Source organism: Bos indicus, chromosome 1 (assembly GCF_029378745.1).
Source record: "Bos indicus isolate NIAB-ARS_2022 breed Sahiwal x Tharparkar chromosome 1, NIAB-ARS_B.indTharparkar_mat_pri_1.0, whole genome shotgun sequence".
Lineage (NCBI taxonomy): Eukaryota > Metazoa > Chordata > Mammalia > Artiodactyla > Bovidae > Bos > Bos indicus.
The window spans coordinates 37,191,852-37,213,728 of record NC_091760.1 but is presented as its reverse complement, the minus strand read 5'-3'; the positions used below and the strand labels follow the sequence as shown (position 1 = coordinate 37,213,728).

General features: G+C 37.5%; 1 protein-coding gene across 2 annotated transcripts in view; it reads right to left on the bottom strand.

Moving 5' to 3' along the window:
- The window catches only part of CSNK2A2IP (casein kinase 2 subunit alpha' interacting protein), a 138,970-nt gene that overhangs the window by 29,935 nt on the left and 87,158 nt on the right, over positions 1-21,877 (bottom strand). The window contains exon 2 of one of the 2 annotated variants that reach the window (XM_070786705.1): positions 9,663-9,815. The exons of the other annotated variant lie outside the window; for it this stretch is intronic. The gene's annotated coding sequence lies outside the window, so the exon portion shown is untranslated. The remainder of the gene's footprint in view (positions 1-9,662; positions 9,816-21,877) is intronic. 2 annotated transcript variants of the gene reach the window in all.

The following is a 21,877-nucleotide window of genomic DNA, read 5'->3' as shown; positions in this document are numbered from 1 at the left end:
CTAGTAGTCAGATGATTTCATACTATAATTTTTAGCATCTCACCCAAATACACTTGGAAACATTCAGAGACAGTTAAAAGACTGTTTTCCTTTGATGTCTCTTTCCATAAAAATCATTAAATTCTTCCCAGAAGCTCATCAATGAACTTCATCTCACATCCTACTGGCCAGAATCAGATTACTTGCCCACTCCTACATATAAATTTTTGTCCAGAAAGCTAGGATTACCAAAAGAGGATTATCTAATCAACTTCTAGCCCCTAATGTGGAGGATAAAATCAGTTGTGTTACTTGGTTGGACACACAAGGGATGAATATTTCAATGATATTGGGAATATTTGACAATATTCAACAATAGTCATTTAGGAAGGGCAAAATAGGATGGAATGAATATTTTAGGCAAAAAGTAGGACCCACTTGAAATTCTGATTTTTTAAGGTGAATCTTCTCACTCATTAACCTCCAGGATCTGATCTGTAAGATCACATCTGAGATGGAACACAAGAATCCTAAGAGCACTTTTCCTTATAGGTAGAGTTGATGACATAGAATTTGCCTTAAGCATTGAGCTTCTGAGGCTATTATCAGTCAGATTTGAGATTTCTTTGGAAACACAGAAAACTTTAGCAGGTTTTTAGTCTTCCAATAATTCTGGGAACTGCCATTATAATTTTTAGGAGCATTGTCTTGACAAAAGGGACAAATACATATATATATATATATACACACACACACACATATACACACACACACACATATATATATATACACACACATATATGGCACTTCTTTTTTTGTAGATACAATATCTTTTCAAACTTCTCATGGGAATAGTTAATACTAGCTAGAACATGCAGTGCTGAGCAGCTGAGTCCCTCTGTCCTTCCTTGAAAAGTGAAGCATAAGAACGACTTCACGATCACATTCCAACACTGATTCTGATTCAGTAAGTCTGAAGCAGGGCCAGAACATCTGCCTTTTAATCTAGCTCTTAGCTGTTCTTGACGCTGTTGGTCCCCGGATCACATGTTAAGTAGCAAAGCTACAGTGTAGTCAATCTTCCTAGTACTTACACAGACACTTAGACACTTAAAAAGTTTTTTTTTTTTTTAACTCTGGCTACTAGGCTAACTTTTACTAATTTTCTGGTTGTTGTTCAGTTACCCAGTCATGTCCAACTCTGCAACCCCAGGGACTGCAGCACGCCAGGCTTCCCTGTCCCTCAGCATCTCCTAAAGTTTGCCCAAGTTCATGTCCATTTCATCGGTGATGCCATCCAGCCATCTCATCCTCAGATGCCCTCTTCTCCTTCTGCCCTCAACCTTTCCCAGCATTAGGGTCTTTCCCAATGAGTCAACTGTTCACACCAGGTGGCCAAAGCATTGGAGCTTCAGCTTCAGCAAGAGTCCTTCCAAAGAGTATTGAGAGTTGATTTCCTTTAAGATTGACTGGTTGGATCTCCTTACTTTCCAAGGGACTCTCAAGAGTCTTCCCCAGCACCACAGTTAGAAACTGTCAGTTCTGTGTTCTGCCTTCTTTACTGTCCAGTTCTCACATCCAAACATGAATACCAGAAAGACCACAACCTTGACTACACAGACCTTTGTTGGCAAAGTGATGGCTTTGCCTTCTAACACACTGTCTAGACTTGTCATGGCCTTCCTGTCAAGAAGCAACTGTCTTCTAATTTCATGGCTGTAATCACCATCCGCAGTGATTTTAGAGCCCAAGAAGAGGAAATCTGTCACTGCTTCCACCCTGTCTCCTTCTATTTGCCATGAAGTGATGGGGCTGGATGCCATGATCTTAGTTTTTTTTAATATTTCATTTTAAGCCAGCTTTTTCACTCTCGTCCTTCATCCTCATTAAGAGGCTCTTTAGTTCCTCTTCGATTTCTGCCATTAGAGTGGTATCATTCACATATCCTCCATTGCAGGTGGATTCTTTACTATCTGAGCTACCAGAGAAGCCCCTAACAAATATACAGTGATCTTAATTTTAAAAAGCATAAGTGAGATTTTAAACATTCATGGTTTTCAGAATTTTTCATAAATATTAAGAAACAACATCTCAGAAATTCTTTTGCAGTTTTTTTTTTTTGAGAAAAAGACTATTTTCATTTAAAAGAAGGTGTCTGTTATGTGAAAATATTTTGAGTGTTTATTACAAAACTTTAGTACATGTATTCTTTGTTCTTTTGCAACAACTAGCAAATTTCCCACAAGCATGTATGTAGAATAAATGAATGATAATTACTTAACTTCTCAAGATTGCAGCTTCTGCAATGAGTAAAATCAAGATAGTTAAATCTTGCCTATCACCTTATACCAACATGTAGCATAACAAAAAGAATCCAAGTCTAGAGGTCAGAAACTTGGAGTTCTACCAAGTAATCTTGGTGGAAAAGCAAACTCTCTCCAGACATCTGTGAAATACAGATAAGAATGTTCTTAACATTCAATTAGATAAGCAATATGTCAATATGTTGAAAAACTGAAAGTGTTATACAAATGCTTGTTACATTACTACTACTACTCCCACTAGCAGTTACTACTGGTACTAGTTTTAGTGACATTTTGTAGCAATTAAACAACTTTAGGGGCTTCCCTGGTGGCTCAGATGGTAAAGAATCTGCCTGCAATGTGGAAGACCCAGGTTTGATTCCTGGGTCAGGAAGATCCCCTGGAGAAGAAAATGGCAACTGACTCCAGTATTCTTGCCTGGAGAATTCCATAGACAGGAGCCTGGCAGGCTACAGTCCATGGGGTCACAAAGGGTTGGATATGACTGAGCAACTAACACACATACACACAAAAAACAAGTTTAGTTATGTTTGGTCACCTAGACCATTTAACATAGGTACAATATTGTGGAGAAAACATATTTTCTATTGTCGTTTGCATATTATTATAGAATGATCATAAAAATAGTTTATTTAATAAAATTAATCTCAATTTATATAACTGGATATAATATGGGCAACATAAATATCTAAAAAACTTTAAAGGACCGAAGTATAACATTTTAATTAACTACAACTATTTTTATTACTTATTTCAGTTTGGCAGACTTAACATTTAGAAAGAAAAGATCACAGCTTACTTTTCTTTTAATCCATCTTGATGCAAAAAAGAGAAAAAAGATGATTATTGAGAATATTAAATGTCATGGACACCGAATTACATCTGATTTAAATAGCACTTATAAGTATTCTTAAATATAAGTCAACTCTATCATGTATGTTTTAATCTCCAGAAAATGTGAATTTATGATTGTATGGTATATAATTTTCTTAATTAATTATACAATATGTAAAAGTATTTAGGAGAATCATTTTGGAACTAACTAGAGTAGCCTCTCTGAAATGAATAGTGATCAGCCTCTGTGTATACAAATTTTCACAAGAAGATTTTATCTTTAGATTAATTCTAATGAGAAAATTTAAAATATAACATGCAATTGACCTTCCCAAATCTTCATTGTTTACCTCTCTGAGCTCATTTCAGTTTCTTATGTAATCTTCTCTTTAAAATGTTATATCACTCTACTTCCCTAAGTTTATGTGACAAGATTTTCACATGCAGCAAAAAGTTTTGTCAAAGGTTGTGGTTGGAAGTAAATAATTCATAAAGGCATAACCAATAAACACTAAATATTACTTTTTCATACATTAAGTCAGGGAAGCCATGTTTTAATAAATATATGTTCCTGAATTCACCTTCTTTCATTGATAAGACTTAAAATATAAATATAAAAACTTAGTCAACACTTATTTTATATGTAGTGATCTGTCCACAAACAAGCCAATGATAGAACTTTGCATATTTTCAGAAAATGACATTAAGGAAGTGATGGAAGTTCTCCTAGTGATGTTGTCACACATTATATTTTTATTCTCTAAAACATGTACCACTAATATTGAAGTTTTAGTAAATTTTAAAAACTGTCTCCATCAAATATAACTTCCTTTTGAGTTGCCCTCAGATATTTTGAGGAGAAGTAAAACATTAAGTTAGTACAAGGTCTTATTAAACTCGACAGTGAAGTCACCTCCATTTTACAACTGATCTGACTCAAACTCATCAACACTGTACACAAAGCTCATCAGAGTTATTTCTATGGAATTCCACCATGTGAACATGTAGTACAACTAATGCTATGCCAATTTAACAGAAACCAATATTTCAGAGCACAGTCTTTTTCAAGGCTTATAAACTCAGCAAACAGACATTCACTCAATTAAACCATGTGAAGTTCACTTACAGGAAAATTTAGGTCTGGAACTAAGTTTGGAAGAAGGGACAGGTAGGGCTGAAATTATCTGTATAATGGATGAGTATGAATTTAAAGGATGAGTTAGATGAATATACTAGAGTTGAAATGGGGAGAAAAGGGCCGTCAAGATGATAACAGTAGCCAGGCTGTATATATTAATAAAGTCAATGAGAAGTCCCCTATAATAAGGAGCAAAAGGATGTTAACAATGAAGATTCTAGCATGTGATTTTAAGTTTTTTGCTTGTTTCTTGCTGTAGAATTACGTATATTATCATTTTCCCTGAGAAGAAATACAAGTTCTATATAATAGACATGAAGATTCATTTTTACGCACTCCAGTATTCTTGCCTGGAAAATCCCAAGAACAGAGGAGCCTGGGAGGCTACAGTCCACGGGGACAAAAATTCTCCCAGCATTATTGCTGCCTAGCCAGTTACCTCGGTTCTTTGTGCCTTGGTTTCCTCATATGTACTAGTGATAATAAGAGCAATTGTTTCAGAGTTGTTGCAAGGTGAAATGAGTTACAACATTAATATTCCCTGGAGAAGGGAATGGCTACCCACTCCAGTATTCTTGCCTGGAGAATTCCAGGAACAGAGGAGCCTGGTGGGCCCCCATCCATGGGATTGCAAACAGTCGGATATGACTGAGTGACTAACAAGATTCATTTTTATAGTGATTAGGTCAAAGGAAGAGTGGACAGGTAGAAAATAAGCCACAAAGTAAAATTTACAAGACGCTAGAAAAAAACACAAGAATTTGGAGGAGAAAGGAAATAAAAATCAGAAGTGACTATGACAAAAAACCCTTTAAAAGTTCCTGGGATGTTTCATAGGGAAATGAGAGTTTATGGTAAGTTTATATGGAACATAAATAATGTGATTACTCAACTGAATTTTGAGTCCAAACCCAACATCAAATTTTGAGAATATGAAATACCTTCCAGAATTAATTAAACTCTTTATTGTGACTGAGTAACAAGAATCAACAAAAATAAATCTTCTTTAACATTGTCTGGAGGCTCAGGACAGTGCTGTAAATAAACAAAGAATTCAGAAATCCAAGAGAAGGAAAACTGTCTCTATTTGCCAAACACATAATTCTTTATACAGAAAATCTCAAGCAATCCACAATAGACTACTTGAAGCTAATAAACAAGTTTAAAAAGGACAAAGGATGGAGAATCAATAAAAAATCAATTTTATTTTTGTATTCCAGTGATGAATAATCAGGAAATGAAATTAAGAAACAATTTCATCAGCAATAGCATCAAAAGGAATAAAATATGTAGGAATCAATTAGACAGGAAATGGGTAAGAACTGTACACTGAGAAGTACAAAACATTAATAGGAAAGTTAAAGATCAAAATGAATAGAGATATATTTCATGTTCATGGATTGAAAGGCTCCATATTCATTTTCAAGATGGCCGTCCACTTCAATTGATCTACAAGTCCAATGCAATTCCTATTACCTCTTCCTTATTTCCTATTGAAACACTGAAGTCAAAATTTGTTAAAGAGTTTTCTCCCCCATGTGTTTTATTCTCAGTTCTGCTGAGAGGGCCTCTCTCACTGCCTGGTGAAGTCTTGGCTCCTCTTTTAGCAGCTACAGGTGATATACTGAATCATCATCTCAAGGATGCATTATTCTAAGGAAAATTTTTCTCATTTGACATGTACAGAGTATAAGGGGTCAGATGGACAGGTAAAACTATTTTAGCCCTAGCTTCAAGAATACAAAACTAAAACAACATAAGTACTTGAGAATAATAATACAATTTATACCAGCTCATGCATCCCTTACACACTATGATTTCCCAAGGCAAGACAGGATTTCCAGCCCTAGTTATCCATTAAAATCCACAAGTACAACACCCTGACCAGTCAGATAATAGTAAGAGCAGTTTAAAGTTTTCCAGGAGAAAGAGCAAAGGGCAGGACTAAGGAGGGAGAAAAAATAGAGCAAAAATTTAAAAATAATTTCAATTGCAGCTTCACCAAAATCCTGGTACAGTTAAAACTCACTTGAAAGAAATATCCCAGTGGGAAGTTAATTGTGACATGATCCTTCTAGATGTTGAGGGAAAAAAAAAAATTTAAACATTTTCCTCTTTCAAAGAGTGACATGAAAAACATACCATATTTAGGGGAGAGAAAACAAAGAGTGTAAGGTACAAAAGTACATGGAGACCTTGTCAGATTTTTTGTCTCATAAGTGCCTCAGATTCTTATCTATAAAATGGGGTTCTCCTGTGCTGAAAGAATCTGTTCTGCTGCTGGGGTTCTTTTCATCTATTCCGTGCTGCCAAACATAGTCTCCTGATCTGCTACATGGCCCCTCAAATCTGTGCAGTGAGGCAAAGGGAACCTCTAATGTCTTGTACTTATGATTGCAACTTGTAAGAAAGAGGCGAAAGCAACAGGGAGTAGACAAAAGGGTACCTACTCATCAGTCTCTGTTCCTCCTGCTCCTTAACATAGAGAAATCCTTTCTACATTCTTCTGGATAAACATAAATTGTGTTTATATTTTCTGTGAATATTACAATACCTACTACATAGGAACAAAGAATGAAAAAGATACATGAATAAAGGTGTTCATCTATCTATCACTATAAAAGTTTTCTAAGGATTGCTCAATTTGGGGCTGGGATTCAAAACTCTAGGCATAGCACACAACAAGAAAACTCTAAAAAGTGGATTGAGTTGTACACCTGTATGTATCAAACACTAGAGAATATCACAGATATGCATCAAAGCTCTTCACGAGCTGGAAGGATGAGGAGTTAAGTGGACTGTCTCAAAATACCTATTGTCTTGTTTAATATTTATTTTCTTCAGAAAAGCAAAACAATAATCATTAGTGTGAAATCTCATTCTTATTTCTAGCACAAAAGAAATCAAGAAAGAAAATATGATCATAAGATGAAAATATTATACGAAAAAGGTAAATATTTTTAAAAGCATCAGTTTCTTTTTGTAGAAGAAATCTAAGTAGGTGAGCCAAAGAATGACTGCTCACCGGGATATCTTATACTTTATAAAGCACTTTGTTTTCCTATTAGGAGAATGAAAATAAATATATTTCAGAATTTTTCAAATTAATGATGAGACTATTCTGTGAGAAAAGGTGATGCTATGGATATTTACATGTGCCTCTTCTTATCCATTCTAATTTTTGTAGTAAAATATATAAAGTCCCCAAATAAAAAAATAAATACTGCCCACAATTATTATGGACCACAAGTATTAGACCTGTTACTCCATTTCAAGATTCTTCTATGGGTGATATCTTGAAGATTAATGAGAAAATTGTTTTTCAAACGTTTGAATTTCTTCAACAAATAATTATTGAGCACCTACTCAACTGAGTTGAAGATAATAAGTGTTACATATCAAAAAATAAGCAGTAACCAGGCAGACACACGGAGAAGGCAATGGCACCCCACTCCAGTACTCTTGCCTGGAAAATCCCATGGACTGAGGAGCCTGGTAGGTTATATAGTCCATGGGGTCGCGAACAGTTGGACACGACTGAGTGACTTCACTTTCACTTTTCACTTTCATGCACTGGAAAAGGAAATGGCAACCCACTCCAGTGTTCTTGCCTGGAGAATCCCAGGGACGGGGGAGCCTGGTGGGCTGACGTGTATGGGGTCGCACAGAGTCGGACACGACTGAAGAGACTTAGCGGCAGCAGCAGGCAGACAGAATCCCCTGCTCTCAAGGTGTTTACTGCCTAAACTAATCATCCACTTCTATTTAAAACTAAATCCAAAAATTTATATTTCTGTACTACAGGTTCAAAGATAAATGAAACTTTAGTTGTATTTTTTTTCCTACTGTTTTATTATTTGTTTTAAATTTACTTTCAAATGGATACAAGTCTTATAAATATTATTTGTGAAAAATAAATGCCTAATAAACTTTGTTTGTTGCAGCCTGTACTTTGAAAGGAACATAGGTCAGAAATGCTAACTTTTCAGACCTGTAACCTAAAAGATGCCCCAGGGGCTGTTGTTAGCCTGTAGGATAACTTTCTTGCCTCCATTCATTCAGTAACAGAAGAATAAAATAAGGGAGGAACAATCGGCCAAATATTTGTTGCTTCTTAGGTATGTAAATTAAAACAATCTGAAATTCACCTATATCAGATTAACAACTGTTTTTTCTGGAAATATATTTACTTTGTTTTTTCTAACATATCAGTTAAGCTAATATTTTAAATGTTTAATTCCAAGGCTTTATTTGTGCTTTTGTTTTGGCTTGCTCTTTTTATAAGACAGTTTTTAGGTCATGGATGTGAGAAAATCTTTATTTTCTCTCTCTGTGAAAGAATATCCTACTGATGGTTGTTGAAGCTGAAACTCCAGTACTTTGGCCACCTGATGCAAAGAGCTGACTCATTTGAAAAGGCCCTGACGCTGGGAAAGATTGAGGGCAGGAGGAGGAGGGGATAACAGAGGATGAGATGGTTGGATGGCATCACCGACTCAATGGACATGGGTTTGGGTGAACTCCGGGAGTTGGTGATGGACAGGGAAGCCTGGCGTGCTGTGGTTCATGGGGTCGCAAAGAGTCAGACACGACTGAGCATCTGAACTGAACTGAACTGATGGTTCAGTGAGATTCCATAAAGAATTCTCCTGCCAGTGCAGGAGAAGTGGGTTCAATCCCTGAGTCAGGAAGATCCCTGGGGAAGGAAATGGCAACCCACTCTAGTATTCTTGCCTGGGAAGCCTGGTGGGCTACAGTCCATAAGGGTCACAAAAGAGTCAGACACAACTTAGCAACTAAAACAGCAAAAACAGAGCCACAAAAGAAAAGGGTCACTAAATTTACATTGTCTTTCAGGAGAGGAATAAAGAATTGGTTGGATGTTTATTACTTTGTCTAAGAGAAAATAATTAACCAAAATATCCTTGCTCTGATTTAAGAATAGAAATCAAAACATTTTTCAATTAGACAAAAAAAGATACACAGGAAGAAAGAAAAATGATAATGACATGAAAAAGGGGTACCAAAGCAATGTCCAACAGATGAATATATAGCAAGTTAGAGAGAAACGAGCGCTCTGTCCACTGCAGGACCCAGCAGGTCAAAGATACAGATACAAATAGATGGACACAAAGATCCTTATAAATATTTCAAAAGTTAACCCATAGAGAGCCATGCAGAGAAAAGAAACATACATACAAAGCTCAAGTATAGAAAGAAATAGAAAGAAAAACTCTAAAACCTAATACAGAGATACATATGCCATCAGATAACATTTTACTGATAAATTAAATAGCAGATGGATTCTTAGCACTGCTGCACTATTAAATGTATGTTTTAAATATTGTTGAAATAGCAATTACATGTTCCAAGAAAAATATACAGACCCTTTGAATGAAATTGTTTCTAGGATGATGTATGTTTAAAGTTGTCCTTATTAGTTTTACAGCACCACCACGGACAAATCCAGACGGTTTTGGGGAGTCCTGATATGTTGGTGGAGTTCAATTTCTTGGTAGAAGGAGGGAAGTGCTATCTTTCTGTAAAATAAAAATAATGTTAAAGTACTGAAAATATGAAATAAAGTCAGACAAACTAAACATAAACTGATTGTAGCAAGAAAACTATTGGTGTATTGGGAGCCAGTGCTGCCTGGTGAAATTACCATGCTTTTTGATAACAGAAAGGTTCCCTACATACACAAAGAAACTGCCCGTGGGAGACGCGGATTCAGTTCCTGGATCTGGAAGATCCCCTGGAGAAGGGAACAGCTACACTCTCCATTATTCTTGCCTGGAGAATTCCAGGGACAGAGGAGCCTGGTGGGCTACAAGTCCATGGGGTTGCAAAGAGTCAGACACAACTGAGCGCTAACACTTTCACTATATTCACAGTGATTCTATATTGGAAGAAGGAACCAGGACATGGACACAATGACCTCGGGTATAATTGTAAGAAGAGCTTTTTCTCATTGATTAAAGATATAAATTTTGGAGATATAAAGAACAGAGTGCAAACAAAGTGAATTTGATGTACACTAAGGAAGAAAGAAAATAAATTAAAAAAATAAAAGCTAAGACACCTTTCTTCTGAGACAAGAGGAACAAAAAAGAGCACGATAAATAAGTTATAAATGTATGCTGCACAAATTTATTCTGCATGTGTTGTCTTTAAATATATTTCCCAGTATTTAAATATAGGAGTTGTAATAATAATTTTATTTAAAGTATCTTAATCTTTATGTCAGATGTTTTGCATATAACTTTTGTGCCCAACTCCTATTACCTAAGTTGGATACTATATAAATCAACAAGAGATCACTTCAGATTGGACCAAACAATTGTTTCACTCATTCCTACAAAGTCATGTAATATTCTTAATTCATCCTTTTCCATCTGTCATATCTATGTATCATAATTTACATAACATACATTCCCAAGAACATAGTCCTTAGTCTGAACTGAATATAACTAAAATACTGTTCCTGCTTTTCCAGAATTCTGTATTTCACTCTCACTCTAAATTATCTGATGTCACCCACATGAAAAAATATCTATTTTCCATTGAACTTTTTTGCTGTATAATTTTATGAATGTTTATTCTCATTCATTTTATTAAAATAATGAAAAACCCTAGTTTATTATTATATATACTGTAATCGGTGAATACATAAATCTCATTTCAAATGTCTGAGGAAATGCCTAGAGCTTTCACTTCTGGGCAGATTATAAAAATTAATATCACATGGCAACTGTAACCCTTTAGTCATGGCTACTTTGAATGCTTTATTTAGAGAGATCACAATGCTTTATTTAGGCTAATTGACAATAGAAGACTATTAAGAATGCCTGCCTTGAGTGTGGGAAGGGTAGAGTAGCAGTTTCAGCAAGACAGACTAGACACTTTGTCTTACTGATAAGTGGTAGCCAAGCATAAGATAAATGGCCATAGTATTAAGCAAACCATTTATTAACCAACAACCATATTTTTGTTACTGAATTAAGCATCACATCCAGTTAGAGACAGGGAGATGAATCTCCATGATGAAAGTGCCTAATTTGAGCTTGGAATCTGCCAAGTAACAGTTTTACATCTATGATGTTCTAAAGTAGACTAGTTGTTCCAATCCCTGACTACAAGGTTAGCATCGCCTAAGGAGGTATTAAAAAATACAAGTGCCCGTGCTCCATCTCAAGATTAATAATATCAGAACTTCTCTGGGCATGATCAGTATTTTTAAAATATCTTCCAGGTGATTCTACTGTAGTGGGGGTGGGAGTGAGAGGGTCTTGGTTTTTCCCTCTGCCTTGATCCTTCATAACCACTGTAGAGCCTTTGGGATCTTAGAATGTCCTTTCAACCTCTCATGGCATCTGGTCCCATCACTTCATGGAAAGTAGATGGGGAAACAGTGGAAACAGTGTCAGACTTTCTTTTTTGGGGCTCCAAAATCACTGCAGATGGTGATTGCAGCCATGAAATTAAAAGACGCTTACTCCTTGGAAGGAAAGTTATGACCAACCTAGATAGCATATTAAAAAGCAGAGACATTACTTTGCCAACAAAGGTCCATCTAGTCAAGGCTATGGTTTTTCCAGTGGTCATGTATGGATGTGAGAGTTGGACTGTGAAGAAAGCTTAGCGCCGAAGAATTGATGATTTTGAACTGTGGTGTTGGAAAAGACTCTTGAGAGTCCCTTAGACTGCAAGGAGATCAAACCAGTCCATCCTAAAGGAGATCAGTCCTGGGTGTTCATTGGAAGGACTGATGCTGAAGCTGAAACCAATATTTTGGCCACCTCATGCGAAGAGTTGACTCATTGGAAAAGACTCTGATGCTGGGAAGGATTGGGGGCAGGAGGAGGAAGGGAGGACAGAGGATGAGATGGCTGAGTGGTATCACCAACTTGATGCACATGAGTTTGAGTGAACTCCGGGAGTTGGTGATGGACAGGGAGGCCTGGCGTGCTGCGATTCATGGTGTTGCAAAGAGTCAGACATGACTGAGTGACTGAACTGAACTGAAAAGGAATCTTAAACAAGACCATAAGCAGGGCTCCCCAGCCTCTGGGATCTAGTATCTGATGATCTGATGGAGCTGATGTAATAACAGAAACAAAGTGCACAGTAAATGAAATGGGCTTGAATCATCCCCAAACCATCCCCCATTCCTCGCCCACATCCATAGAAAAACTTCTTCCACAAAACCAGTCTCTGGTGCCAAAAAGGTTTGGGATGGATACTGTAAAGGGTCTGAACTGACACTTAAAGCAAAATATTTTTTGTTGGTATTTATTTTATTATAGTGATTTATAAAATTATCTTTGCCATTGTTTGCTCCATATTCAAGAGAAAAAAAAATTTAAGCATAAAGAAACAATAAAAATGAACTAAAAGAGTAATTTCAAATAACATAAATCTTAGAATTTTACTTCCTTTTCCCATCACTTGCCTTTATGGATTAAGGCTAATCATAACTCGTAAATTCTGATTTTATGCCAGACCAAATGCTGCTGGACAGCAGAGGATAAAGGTACCCAAGTGGACATACACACAGACACACACACACATACACACACACATTGACCTTGGGTTCCCTATAGACATTTGGAAGTTGTCAGCAGTAGCATAATGACAGTCCTAATTATTAAAATTACTCTTGTGTGGAAAGTGCTTTAAGATTAAAATGCCGACAGGCATGCAATATGTTAACTGTATTATGATCTTTTTCTTTTCTTTTAAAATGAAATTCTTTAGGAAATATTCCACTGGCTTCCATCAAAACATCTCTCATCACCCCAGTGACATGTTCCCTCTCTCTCACACATTCCAAAGGAATTACTGATAAATTCTGATTCCATAAGAATTCTAATGCCCTAAAGATATACTTTATATTCGGTTAGGTCAAGATATTTCTTTATAACCACAACTACAGAATCTATTACAGTCTCAATTTCTCATATTTCTTTAATATGTAATCACTATTCACTAATTCCCAAATATTTTACAATGACACAAAGATGCTGTGATTTAAATATTGCTAATCTGAAAATATTTTACATGTTTGATTTTAGATCTCAAGAAGAATTAGCTTTGATCTTTAAAAAATAATTTTATGCCCTCTACTATAATATAGGGGCTTCCTTCGTGGCTCAGACAGTAAAGAACCTGCAGGCAGTGCAGGAGACTGGAGTTTGATCCCTGGGTTGGGAAGATCCCCTGAAGAAATGAATGGCAACCCACTCCACTATTCTTGACTGGGAAATCCCACGGCCAGAGGAGACCAGCAGGCTTAGTCCATGCGGTTGCAAAACATCAGAGATGACTGAGCGACTAATACTAACACTATAATATAAATGTGTAAACACACAATGATTTTAGAAAAAACACATCAAAATATTGCATAGCCTGCCATAAACTTTCATGGATCATAGAAATGTCAAAATAGAGATGTGGTGTTGGAGAAGATTCTTGAGAGTCCCTTGGACTTCAAGGAGATCCAGCCAGTCCATTCTAAAGGAAATCAGTCCTGGGTGTTCATTGGAGGGACTGATGCTGAGGCTGAAGCTCCAATACCACCTGATGTGAAGAACTGACTCAGTGGAAAAGACCTTGATGCTGGGAGGGATTGGGGGCAGGAGGAGAAGGGGACAACAGAGGATGATATGGTCAGATAGCATCACTGACTTAATGGACATGAGTTGAAGCAAACTTTGGGAGATGGTTAAGGACAGGGAAGCCTGGCATGCTGCAGTCCATGGGCTTGGAAAGAGTCGAACATGACCGAGAGACTGAACAACAAACAGCAATGGTATAGAAAAGAAAAATGGTTATTTTATGTTGCTTCAGGAAGAAATCAGAACCAATGGCTAGCAGTTCAGTTCAGTTCAGTCGCCATCCAGCCATCTCATCCTCTGTCAGGTCTTTGCATGAGGTGGCCAAAGTATTGGAGTTTCAGCTTCAACATCAGTCCTTCCAATGAACACCCAGGACTGATCTCCTTTAGGATGGACTGGCTGGATCTCCTTGCAGTTCAAGGGACTCTCAAGAGTCTTCTCCAACACCACAGTTCAAAAGCATCAATTCAGGGCAGTCCTAAGATGGTGGAGGAATAGGACGGGGAAACCACTTTCTCCCCACAAATTCATCAAAAGAACATTTGAATGTTGAGCAAATTCCACAAAACAACTTCTGAATGCTGGTAGAGGACATCAGGCACCCAGAAAGGCAGCCCATTGTCTTCGAAAGGAGGTAGGACAAAATATAAAAGATAAAAAGAGAGACAAAACAGGTAGGGACAGAGATCCATTCTGGGAAGGGAGTCTTAAAAAAGAGAGAAGTTACCAAACACCAGGAAATGCTCTCTCTGGCAGGTCTGTGGTGAGCCTTGGAATCTCAGAGGCTACATAACCGGGAGGAAAAATAAATAAATAAATAAAACCCAGAGATTACATGCTTAACGGCAACTCCCAGCAGAGAAGCAGCCCAGATGCTCACATCTGCCACTAGCAAGTGGGGACTGGACAGGGAGGTATAGGCTGCTGCGTTGCTCAGGGTAAGGACTGGGCCTGAATGCCCCAAGGGCATTCTGAGGGAACTAACTTGAGATAGCAACCCAGACTGTGGGATGGCCATCCCTAGAAAAGCCCTAATCTAAGACACATCCAGGCCCACTCACAGTACAAAGGACTCAGCAGAGCCAGCCGGCTTTGGACCAGCCCATCCCCCGCCAGAGACAGGCAGGCGAGGGCAGCCAGAGCTGGAAGGGGCAATCATGGCCCCAGAGAGGCATCCTTTACCAAACTGAAAGCAGGCTCTGTTGCTAACCAAGACTTCTTGGGATTTTGGATGGTCGACATCTGCCAGGAGGGTCACAGCCAGAGATCAGCTCCCCAGAAGAGATACACGGCACACTTGAGAAGGCACACCCATTGTATACCCAGAAAACTGAGCAGCTGGGACAGGGGAGGCAATAAGATTCAGCCCACAACGAGGGGGTGATTGCACTCACCAAGCATCTGGTCACCTGAGCTGCTCGGACCTGGGAAGGGCACAAAACGCAGGCCCAACCATGTCTGTGCCTTTGTGGAGTACCCAAGAACCTGAATCTGAGTGGCTTAGACCTGGGAAGTGCATGCAACCCAGGGCCTGCCTCAAATAGTTCCTGGCAGAGCAACCTAGAGCCTGAGCAGTATAGAATGGGAAAGCACACACGCTGTGAGCGGGGGCAAACCCGGTGTGGCCAAGACACTGTGAGCACTCCCCACACACACTAGTGTTATTTGTGTGCAGTGTTCCTCCCTCCCCACAGCACGACTGAACAAGTGGCCTAAAAAAAAAGTGACCACCACCGCCCCCTTGTGTCAGGGTGGAAATTAGACACTGAATAGACCAGCAAACAGAAGAAGCTAAAATAAAGAAGGAACCGCTTTGGAAGTGACAGGTGCAATAGATTAAAACCCTGTAGTTAGCACTGACTACATAGGAAGGGGCCTGTAGATCTTGAGACGTATAAGCCAGATCAAGGAACTATCTGAAAATGAACTGACCCCACACTGTCCGCAACAGCTCCAGAGAAAGTCCTAGATATATTTTTACTATTATCATTTTTTAAATTTAAAATTTTTTTTATTTTTAAGTCTTGTATTACTCCTTTCATTTTTATAACCTACTATTACCTTGCAAAGAAAAAAGAGCCTATTTTTAAAGCAAACTTCATATATATATGTATTTTATAATTTTTGTGACTTTGTTTTGTTTTTTTAATATTGTATTTTTGAGAATCTAACCTCTACTCTAGATTTTTAATCTTTGTGTGTTTTTTTTGTATTTGTAATCAATTTTGTACCTTTAAGAACCCAATTTTCAGTACCCATTTTTACTTGGGAGCGAGATTACTGGCTTGATTGCTCTCTCCCCCTTTTGACTCTCCTTTTTCTCCACCAAGTCGCCTCTATCTCCTCCCTCCCCCTTCTGTTCTCTACCCAACTCTGTAAATCTCTTTGTGTGTTCTGGGCTGTGGAGAACACTTAGGGAACTGATAACTGACTGGATCTGTCTCTCTCCTTTGTGATTCCCCCTTTTAAACTCCTGGCCATCTCTGTCTTCTTCCTCCCTCTTCTCTTCTCTGTGTAAGTCTGTGAACATCTCTGAGGGATCCAGACTGTGGAGAGCACATAAGGAAGTGATTACTGGCTAGCATGCTCTCGCCCCTTTTGATTCCCCCTCTTTTCCTCCTGGTCACCTCTATCTCCCCCTTCCCTCTTCTCTTCTCCATGTAACTCTGTGTGCCTCTCCAGGTGTCCCTCACTGTGGAGAAACTTTTCATCATTAACCTAGATGTTTTATCATCAGTGCTGTATAGATGGAAAAGTCTTGAGGCTACTATAAGAATAAGACTGAAAACCAGAGGCAGGAGGCTTAAGTCCAAATCCTGAGGACACCAGAGAACTCCTGACTCCAGAGAACATTAATCAATAGAAGCTCACCAAACGCCTCCATACCTACACTGAAACCAAGCACCACCCAAGGGCCAACAAGTTCCAGAGCAAGACATACCACACAAATTCTCCAGCAACACAGGAACATAGTCCTGAGCTTCAATATACAGGCTGCCCAAAGTCACATCAAACCCACTGATATCTCACTCACTACTGGACACTTAATTGCACTCCAGAGAGAAGAAATCCAGCTCCACCCACCAGAACAATGACACAAGCTTCCCTAACCAGGAAACCTTGACAAGTCACCCGTCCAACCCCACCCACAGTGAAGAACCTCCACAATAAAGAGGAACCACAAACTGCCAGAATAAGGAAAGGCCACCCCAAACACAGCAATATGAACAAGGTGAATAGGCAGAGAAATACTCAGCAGGCAAAGGAAGAGGATGAATGCCCACCAAACCAAACAAAAGAAGAGATAGGGAATCTATCTGATAAAGAATTCCAAATAATGATAGTGAAAATGATCCAAAATCTTGAAAACAAAATGGAGTTACCGATAAATAGCCTGGAGACAAGGATTGAGAAGATCCAAGAAATGTTTAACAAAGACCTAGAAGAAATAAAAAAGATAAAAAATATATAATGAATAATGCAATAAATGAGATCAAAAACACTCTGGAATAATGGAGGCAGAAGATAGGTTAAGTGAGGTAGAAGATAGAATGGTAGAATAAATGAAACAGAGAGGAAAAAAGAATTAAAATAAATAAGGACAGCCTCAGAGACCTCTGGGACAATGTTAAATGCCCCAACATTTGAATCATAGGAGTCCCAGAAGAAGAAGACAAAAAGAAAGAGCACAAGAAAATACTTGAGGAGATAATAGTTGAAAACTTCCTTAAAATGGGGAAGGAAATTGTAACCCAAGTTCAAGAAACCCAGACAGTTCTAAACAGGATAAACTCAAGGTGAAACACCCCAAGACACATATTAATCAAATTAACAAAGATCAAATACAAAGAACAAATATTAAAAGCAGCAAGGGAAAAACAACAAATAACACACAAGGGGATTCCCATAAGGATAACAGCTGATCTTTCAATAGAAACTCTTCAGGCCAGGAGGGAATGGCAGGACATACTTAAAGTGCTGAAAGAAAAAAACCTTCATCCCAGATTACTTTACCCAGCAAGGATCTCATTCAAATATGAAAGAGAAATCAAAAGCTTTACAGACAAGCAAAAGCTGAGAGAAATCAGCACCACCAAACCAGCTCTCCAACAAATGCTAAAGGCTCTTCTCTAGACAGGAAACACAGAAAAGGTGTATAAACTCAAACTCAAAACAACAAAGTAAATGGCAACGGGTTCATACTTATCAGTAATTACCTTAAATGTAAATGGGTTGAATGCCCCAACCAAAAGACAAAGAAAGGCTGAATGGATACAAAAACAAGATCCCTATATATGTTGTCTACAAAAGACCCACCTCGAAACAAGGGACACATACAGACTGAAAGTGAAGGGCTGGAAAAAGAAATTCCACATAAATAGAGACCAAAAGAAAGCAGGAGTAGCAATACTCATATCAGATAAAATAGACTTTAAAACAAAGGCTGTGAAAAGAGACAAAGAAGGACACTACATAATGATCAAAGGATCAATCCAAGAAGAATATGGATCAATCCAAGAAGAAGATATAAAAATTATAAATATCTATGCACCCAACATAGGAGCAGCCAAATATGTAAGACAAATGCTAACAAGTATGAAAGGGGAAATTAACAACAACACAATAATAGAGGGAGACTTTAATACCCCAATCACACCTATGGATAGATCAACTAAACAGAAAATTAACAAGGAAACACAAACTTTAAATGATACAATAAACCAGTTAGACCTAATTGATATCTATAGGACATTTCACCCCAAAACAGTGAATTTCACCTTTGCACATGGAACCTTCTCCAGGATAGATCACATCCTGGGCCATAAATCTAGCTTTGGTAAATTCAAAAAAATTGAAATCATTCCAAGCATCTTTTCTGACCACAATGCAGTTAAGATTAGATGTCAATTACAGGAGAAAAACTATTAAAAATTCCAACATATGGAGGTTGAACAACACACTGCTGAATAACCAACAAATCACAGAAGAAATCAAAATATGCATAGAAATGAATGAAAATGAAAACACAACAACCCAAAATCTATGGGAAACTGTAAAAGCAGTGCTAAGGGGAAGGTTCATAGCAATACAGGCTTACCTCAAGAAACAAACAAAAAAAGTCAAATAAATAACCTAATTATACACCTAAAGCAACTAGAAAAGGAAGAAATGAAGAACCCCAGGGTTAGTAGAAGGAAAGAAATCTTAAAAATTAGGGCAGAAATAAATGCAAAAGAAACAAAAGAGACCACAGCAAAAATCAACAAAGCCAAAAGCTGGTTCTTTGAGAAGATAAATAAAATTGACAAACCACTAGTCAGACTCATCAAGAAACAAAGGGAGAAGAATCAAATCAACAAAATTAGAAATGAAAATAGGGAGATCACAACAGATAACACAGAAATACAAAGGATCATAAGAGACTACTATTAGTAACTGTATGTCAATAAAATGGACAACTTGGAAGAAATGGACAAATTCTTAGAAAAGTATAACTTTCCAAAACTGAACCAGGAAGAAATAGAAAATCTTAACAGACCCATCACAAACACAGAAATTGAAACTGTAATCAGAAATCTTCCAGCAAACAAAAGCCCAGGACCAGACAGCTTCAAGCTGAATTCTATCTAAAATTTAGAGAAGAGCTAACACCTATCCTACTCAAACTCTTCCAGAAAATTGCAGAGGAAGGTAAACCCAAACTCATTCTATGAGGCCACCATCACCCTAATACCAAAACCAGACAAAGATGCCACAAAAAAAGAAAACTTCAGGCCAATATCACTGATGAACATAGATGCAAAAATCCTTAACAAAATTCTAACAGACTCCAACAACATATTAAAAAGATCATACATCATGACCACATCAATCAATGTAATACATGACATTAACAAATTGAAAGATAAAAACCATATGATTATCTCAATAGATTCAGAGAAAGCCTTTGACAAAATTCAACATCTATTTATGATAAAAAAAAAAAAAACCTCCAGAAAGCAGGAATAGAAGGAACATACCTCAACATAATAAAAGCTATATATGACAAACCCACAGAAAACTTTATCCTCAATGGTGAAAAATTGAAAGCATTTCCCCTAAAGTCAGAAACAAGACAAGGGTGCCCACTCTCACCACTACTATTCAACATAATTTTGCAAGTTTTGGTCACAGAAATCAGAGAAGAAAAACAAATAAAAGGAATCCAGATTAGAAAAGAAGTAAAATTCTCACTGCAGATGACATGATCCTCTACATAGAAAACCCTAAAGACTCCACCAGAAAATTACTAGAGCTAATCAATGAATATAGAAAAGTTGCAGGATATAAAATTAACACACAGAAATCCCTTGCATTCCTATACACTAACAATGAAAAAACAGAAAGAGAAATTAAGGAGACAATTCCATTCACCATTGCAACAAAAAGAATAAAATACTTAGGAATATGTCTACCTAAAGAAACAGAAGACCTATATATAGAAAACTATAAAACACTGGTGAAAGAAATCAAAGAGGACACAAATAGATGGAGAAATATACCACGTTCATGGATTGGAAGAATCAATATAGTGAAAATGAGTATACTACCCAAAGCAATCTATAGAGTCAATGCAATCCCTATCAAGCTACCATAGAGTCAATGCAATCCCTATCAAGCTACCAACAGTATTTTTCACAGAACTAGAACAAATAATTTCACAATTTGTGTGGAAATACAAAAAACCTCGAATAGCCAAAGCAATCTTGAGAAAGAATGGAACTGGAGGAATCAACCTGCCTGACTTCAGGCTTTACTACAAAGCCACAGTCGTCAAGACAGTAGGGTACTGGCACAAAGACAGAAATATAGATCAATGGGACAAAATAGAAAGCCAAGAGATAAATCCATGCACCTATGGACACCTTATCTTTGACAAAGTAGGCAAGAATATACAATGGAAAAAAGACAATCTCTTTAACAAGTGCTGCTGGGAAAACTGGTCAACCACTTGTAAAAGAATGAAACTATAACACTTTCTAACACCATACACAAAAATAAACTCAAAATGGATTAAAGATCTAAATGTAAGAACAGAAACTATAAACCTCCTAGAGGAAAACATAGGCAAAACACTCTCCAACATAAATCACAGCAGGATCCTCTATGGTCCACGTCTCAGAATATTGGAAACAAAAGCAAAAATAAACAAATGGGACCTAATTAAACTTAAAAGATTTTGCACAACAAAGGAAACTATAAGCAAAGTGAAAAGACAGCCTTCAGAATGGGAGAAAATGATAGCAAACCAAGCAACTGACAAAGAATTAATCTCAAAAATATACAAGCAACTCTTGCAGCTCAATTCCAGAAAAATAAACGACCGAATCAAAAAATGGGCCAAAGAACTAAACAGACATTTCTCCAAAGAAGACATACAGATGGCCAACAAACACATGAAAAGATGCTCAATATCACTCATTATTAGAGAAATGCAAATCAGACCCCAGTGAGATACCATTTCACACCAGTCAGCATGGCTGCTATCCAAAAGTCTACAAACAATAAATGCTGGAGAGGGTGTGGAGAAAAGGGAACCCTCTTACACTGTTGGTGGGAATGCAAACTAGTACAGCCACTATGGAGAACAGTGGAGATTCCTTAAAAAACTGGAAATAGAACTGCCATATGACCCAGCAATCCCACTGCTGGGCATACATACTGAGGAAACCAGAAATGAAAGAGACACGTGTACCCCAATGTTCATCGCAGCACTGTTTATAATAGCCAGGACATGGAAGCAACCTAGATGTCCACCACCAGACAAATGGATAAGAAAGCTGTGGTACATATACACAATGGAGTATTATTCAGCCATTAAAAAGAATACATTTGAATCAGTTCTAATGAGGTGGATGGAACTGGAGCCCATTATACAGAGTGAAGTAAGCCAGAAAGAAAAACACCAATACAGTATACTAACGCATATATATGGAATTTAGAAA